The following is a 6,301-nucleotide window of genomic DNA, read 5'->3' on the forward strand; positions in this document are numbered from 1 at the left end:
AAGCAGAGCAAAACATTCCTATTTTACGACACATTTTTCAACAACAAAGGCCCTTTTCCACAGCCAGACTAATTTATTTTTTTAAAGCAAAGCATGATACTGGCATTTCAGTGCATCTTGTAACATGACAACTCGGGTCTTTAGGTGGAATTGGGAAAAATATAAATACTTAGACACTTTAGTCTCTTTAATACCGCTGTGTAGTTTCTAGATAGAATTTCTGCACCACCTTGTGTTGAAAGAGCAGACTTAAAAAAAAAAGGGATGGCTGAACTGAAACATGAGATTTTTTTACATTCTGTATAACTGCACGCACAGTGATCTCTTGTGGTTAGATGCTGAAGTTAAATGAACCCATAACCTGCAAGAAATATACGTTGATTATTTTCTGTATCGTACATATTCATTTAAAGGTATCATATTCTCATTTTCAGGTTTATACTGGTATTTTGCGTTTCTACTAGAACATGTGTACATGCTTTAATGTTTAAAAAAAAACACATTTTTATCATACTGTCCGTCTGAATATACCCTGTATTCACCCTCTGTCTGAAACACTCGCGCCTGTCTCTTTAAGGCCCCCTCCCGTAAAGGATAGGATCCAAAACTAAATTTTGACAACCTAATCAAATTCCTTCATATTTATTATAAGCCTATAACACTGATGCAACACTCCTTTACATTTTTAAACCTTTTGATTACATTACTGTAGGATAAACACAGCCTCAAATGAAACATGGGGATCGTTTCCTTGTTATTCTTTTTGGTTGTTCCGCAGTAGATGTTCAGCCTGCAAAAACAAAACATTAAATATTAACTGCTGCCTCAATTCCCTCATATTTAACAAAGAGGCACCTATGCTAAGTGTAGAAGGTCTACTGTATAAATACCAAAAAGTCAACGGGGTCCTCTGGTTTGATCTTGGAGCACTCTAACATGGCCTCAGTGAGTGAAGGCATCACATTCTTCATGAGATAGTTCCTCAGAGGAAGAGCGTGAGCTTCCAGCAGATCGTGCTCCTGTCTCTTCACCTCGGACAAATTCTTTTGCTAATCAAAAATAAAATAATTTCATTGACTGTTAGTATTTTACCAGTCATTGTTATCTATCAAAGTACCCAATGTGGCATGGTAATATATCACTACCATCTGTGTATAATACAACACTTACCCACTCCTCATACTGAGCAGCCATCTCGGCCAGTGCAGCTTCATTCCTGCGTTTCTTCTCAGCCGCCTCTGTAGCCACTTTCTGCTTCCTCTCTTCCTCTTTCTTTCTGTCCTCCTCTTCCTGCTCCTCTGGACTCAGGCCATAATTCTTCGGAATCCCCACCACCTCAGTGATTTTCTTGATAACATCTGTGTACTCTGAATCACCTGTGGTGACCTCTGGAGGGGAAAACAAGACACAATTACTGTTAAGTGAACTGTCATGTTAATGTACAGTACCAATCAAAAAGTTTGGCCACGCTTTCTCATTCACTTGAATGGGAAAGGGTTTAAAACTTTTGACTGGTACTGTATATTTTCAAACATTTTAATACAAAAAAACTACACCCTAAATCCAAAAATGATCAAATAATAATTTGGTGGCCCTCCTGCAGTAACAATAAGGACCCCCTAGGGGTCGCAGCCCCCCTGTTAAAGATCTCTGGCCTCAGACATGAGCACATTCATCATAGTCGCATCATATAAACTAACACAGACCGGCACAAATGTGCTTCTAATAATGACCAAACTCTTACCTTTTCTACAATTTCATTTTCTACATCTGAGGTCCTTTTAAATAACCGTTTGTGGTCTAATATGAGCTACGTGTCGTTGAAGAAAATACCAATGTTTTCCGGGTGAATCTCAAGCTCATCGAAGTAGTCCAGCAGGGTTTCCTCAGCCGTACTGAGTTGTCTGTATCTTGTCAGGCGAGGGACAAATTCCTCCTGGGTGTAGCGCTTTTTCTCTGCCACACTCTGTGGAAGTCCCAGAACTCTCTTCGTCAGAAAATAATCTGTCGCATTGAGAGCAAAAACATGCTCTGCAAAACATAAAACAAGTAGAATAAGAAAGTGCTTCAGCCAGGATGTTTTGCATTATTACAGGTGTATATTTGGCAAGTTCTGGGACTAGGATTATTTTACATATGATTCCTAGTATCATTTCCAGTGCCTGCTGTGCTGTAAGAATTAAATGGCCTGTCATCAACAACCTGGAGTGATGTTCTTGTTGTACAAAGGTTTTTTCGGGCATCAAATCCTCGTTTTCCATATCCTCATCTGAAATATAAAAGCACCACATCCACATTAGTGTAATCAATATTAACAAACATACAGTAATTGAATGAATGGACTTAAACTTACCGGAGAAAATCAGCTTTGCTTGCTCATAAGTCTTGGGGAAGCCATCGAGAACAAATCCTTGGTTTGTGCATGGCTTTGAATTTAGCTTTTTTTGCAAAATGTCAAAAACCAGATGGTCAGCCAGTCGACCTAACGGACCAACACAGTCTTTTAAAACCTAGAGTGAGGAACTAAAATACTTTATATGCAACAACAACCCATCAATAATCCAACCACAGATACACCAAACACAAAGGTCTCAATATTATGACCGATTAAAGCACAACCACCTGACCCAGATTGTTAGGACAACTTAAGCTAAGGTTAAATGAAAACTTAAATCTTTCAGAATGCATTAAAAGTCACAGTTAACACACCATTTCCTTCCCATCACAATGATTAAACATCAGAGCTGTTTCTGGACAGCTTGTGGAGCAGTAACATGTCTCTACCTCACTTTTATCATTATCATGATTATCATTAGCGTAAAAGTGTGAAGTAATCCAAAGGCTGCTTTAGTCAAACATCCAAACCACAACTTAAAATGCCAATAAACCAGAATATTCAGAGGTTCCCTAACTAACCTCCATTCATTTCCCTGCTTGTGTTAAAGAGTTCCAATTCTTTCTGTGCAGCCGCCACTTCCTCTTCACTGACATTCTCAGGGTTCCCTTCATTAACTATCCCCACCTGTAGCATATGACAAGAAACATGACAAATCAACTATGAGTATGTATTTGTAATTAAAACTCAAATTACAACAAAAAAAATGAAGTCTGGTAGGCGAATGCAATCCTTTCATTTATTCCACTGACCAGTTGTGCGATCTTTTCCTCAACGACTTCTTTGATCTTGATGTGGTGTATTTTGTAATGACTGCAGAGCTTCTCTGCAACAGTGGTTTTACCCACAGCTGGAGGTCCAACCAGGCACACTCTGATTGGCTAAGGAAATAAATGGTGGAAAGAAATCATGGCAGCATTTATCTGGTACCAAAAAAGCTTTAAAATTAAAATCACGTTTATTATATGTATTAGATATATTTCTTTTTTCATTTGCGCTTTTAATTTTAATTTTAGTTTACCTTGCTTTTGTTGTTGCTTTTTTCATGATTATTATTATTAACATCACTGGGTGGATTGTACAGATATGTATATAAAAAAAAAAAAACATTGCAATAATATGAGAATTGTATTGGACCGTAATGTACAAATGAGTTGCAAAAGTATCAACAAAAAAAAAACTCATCTGTAAACAATAAAAAAATGAGGACTCTTGCATTGTCTTCCCGTTTAGAGTTGCTGAACAAGTTTTCCAGTGTATCAGAGGCTGCCTTAAAGTCTTGTGTATGTAATATCAATTGAGTGTCAAAATTAAATAGCTTTAAACACTCACAAGTAGCTGCCTGGTGTCTCTGTATTCTTCCACAATGCTTGCCATGTTTTCAACCATCCCAGCTTCAGACTTCCAGTGGAGACTGAAGGAGTCTTTTATGATAACAGTATCCAGGCGGAGGTTGATATTTAGGTACTCCAATTCTTCTGGCTGACTTGAGAGAGGACACATCATATCAACACAGTATGTTTTAGATTAAATATTTACTGGAAAAATATTCAATTATGTGCCATGGAGGGCAGACAACGTTTTCATACAAGCATCTAGAGCCACTAAAGCTAGAAACAACTCTGATATGAATAGATGTGTGTGTTGTGTCTTTACCCAGTTGTAAAATGTATATTTGTGACAGTTACCAACTCTCACTTAAAGTCAAAAGACAAAAAAACTGTGAGTCTTGAGCCAGCGCTGTCATCCTAGATCCTAGAATAGTTGTGTCAGATTGAAGATACTTTTACAAGGGTCAAAGCCTAATCCTCCATTTGCAATAATCCTGACCAGATTCGAATGTATTGAAAATAAGAAAAGCAAATGACATACTGTACCTTAAAAGCTTTCATGGAGATGGCGTCCTGCTCTGATAATTTGTTAATTGTTCCTGGCCCAAGTGTAGCGCTTATCATCTGAAAGGTTAAGAGTCAGAAAATAATGTAAAAAATAATTTATCTCCATTTCTTTTGTCATTTTGTCTTTGCAGCCCACAGTAGTTCACAATAGAGGGATATGAACACATGGAGAGGGAGAGAAGACATGTAAAAAGGTCCCCATCTGGATTCAATTCAGTGTTGGGTCACCAGACAGACCCACAATAGTGTTTTACAAAAACCCCGTATCAATTTTCTTAAATGTGTTGCTGCATTCATGTTTATAACAAGGTTACCTTTACAATATCCTCTAAAGTGTTTTTGGAGTCATCAACCGCAAGAACGTACTTTGACTTTGGCTTGAGTTCAATGATGTTTTGGATCACTCTGAAACAGGAAAACAAGTCAGACTGCAGTAATTATCTCAAAACTTAAATGACGGCATGTACATAGGAGTATGTTAAATTAAACCACCCTCCAAGGTCGTATACGTGAATCATGGGGATGTGATTTGTGCCCTGTCCAAAGAGAGGAACTTTTGGAAACTGCATCAACCAAGCCACCTGTTTCAAAATACAAAAAAACATTTCACAGTAGATGATATTGCAAATCAGGCATGCAGTGCACACAGACATACAGTATAGAGATCACATTAAAATCTACCTTGAAAAAGTAGTGAAAGAGGTTCTCTCCCTTTCCGTACTGAATACCAGAGCCTATAACATATCCAGTAAGCTTGTTCTTTTTCTGTAAGATTAGAAAATCACACAGAATCCATAGGGTTTAAAAGGCATTTTTCCAGTTGTATTTTCATAGTTACATTTATTTTTCCCATTGCTGAAGTTGGGACAAAAATAATTACATCGTGTAAGTGCTACCATGCTATTAGAATATGTTTGTGTATGTTGAACTTTTCATCCCAATAATGTACTTACAACTCTACCCAGTTTGAGCACAAGTTTCTCGAGATTATTGTGGTTTTTGAAACTGGGATGCGGCCTTTTTCTTCTGAACTCTTCCTCTGTTAGCATAACATCTGTTTCTTCCTGAAGATAGAAATTATAATCACATTGGTTGTGTTAAATATTCACAGGACAAGTTTGCCTACGTTTTCCTACAGGCTCACCGGATTCTGTGGCTTGGTCATGGCCCAGGTCATCACGCTTGAGACTAAAATGAAAATTTTCCGAGACTTGAAGTTCTCCATCTTGTCATGAAGGGCTGTTTGTAAAAGAAGGGGGGGAGTACAAGTATGATAAAGAAGATCATACTTAATCCAGTCCGCTGAATAGTAAACCTACTTAATCCCAATTACCTGTGATTGCCCATGTTGCGTCTTCAATCTGCTGTTGTGTAGCACTTTCTGAGATGTTGTACACCACTACGTCACACTCCAGCAGGTGCCCAAGAAGCTCGTCTCGAGTTGGTGACTACAAAAGAGACCATATACCCAATCACACATAAGTCTGTAGTTTGCATTGTCCAGAAATAAACATAATTTATATAAAGTTGTTATAGTCCCTGCGTCCACACACAGGTCAAAGTAGCCATGCCTGACTCACCGTGTACTGTTCAAGTAGAAAACTTTGTTTTTCATCTTTAGTGGAAGGAGACACAGTTCCCACTAGTTGGAAAGCAGGTTCACCTCGAGGGGAGGTCTCTTCTGTTTCGACTTCCTCAGAGGTCTCTCGGGCTACGCATGATGTCGATAAAAACTGTTAAGTAGGTCAGAAAAATACTGTAAAACCAGTGGATGACAAGCCATTTAAAATTAGTAATATACTTAACTCTATCTAACGTTAACGTTAGCCAACGTTACCTTAGCGATGTGTTCGGAAGAATATCTGTCGACGTCGTTGACAAAAATACGTTTCGGACGAGTTCGTTTATTTGTATCCCCCATTTTAGAGTCGAGAATTTTCGGTTGTAAATGCTTTTAGCTTTTTGTAGAAAATATTAACTTAATAACAAAAAATATGTGTGTTAAAGC

The 6,301-nt window shown here is 38.0% G+C and overlaps 1 pseudogene across 1 annotated transcript; it reads right to left on the reverse strand.

The window, feature by feature from the left end:
* Nucleotides 1–257: 257 nt before the first annotated feature.
* On the reverse strand, nt 258–6,301 carry LOC144533397 (adenylate kinase 7-like; annotated as a pseudogene). The gene is made up of 18 exons (XR_013503430.1): nt 6,131–6,301; nt 5,874–6,026; nt 5,627–5,741; nt 5,438–5,532; nt 5,247–5,357; nt 4,975–5,058; nt 4,786–4,874; nt 4,608–4,698; nt 4,273–4,350; nt 3,728–3,877; nt 3,148–3,276; nt 2,917–3,022; nt 2,354–2,482; nt 2,203–2,269; nt 1,834–2,031; nt 1,171–1,388; nt 891–1,049; nt 258–790 (listed from the first exon to the last, which is right to left on the reverse strand). The product of XR_013503430.1 is annotated as an adenylate kinase 7-like (transcript).

Source organism: Sander vitreus, chromosome 18 (genome assembly GCF_031162955.1).
Source record: "Sander vitreus isolate 19-12246 chromosome 18, sanVit1, whole genome shotgun sequence".
NCBI classification, from domain to species: domain Eukaryota; kingdom Metazoa; phylum Chordata; class Actinopteri; order Perciformes; family Percidae; genus Sander; species Sander vitreus.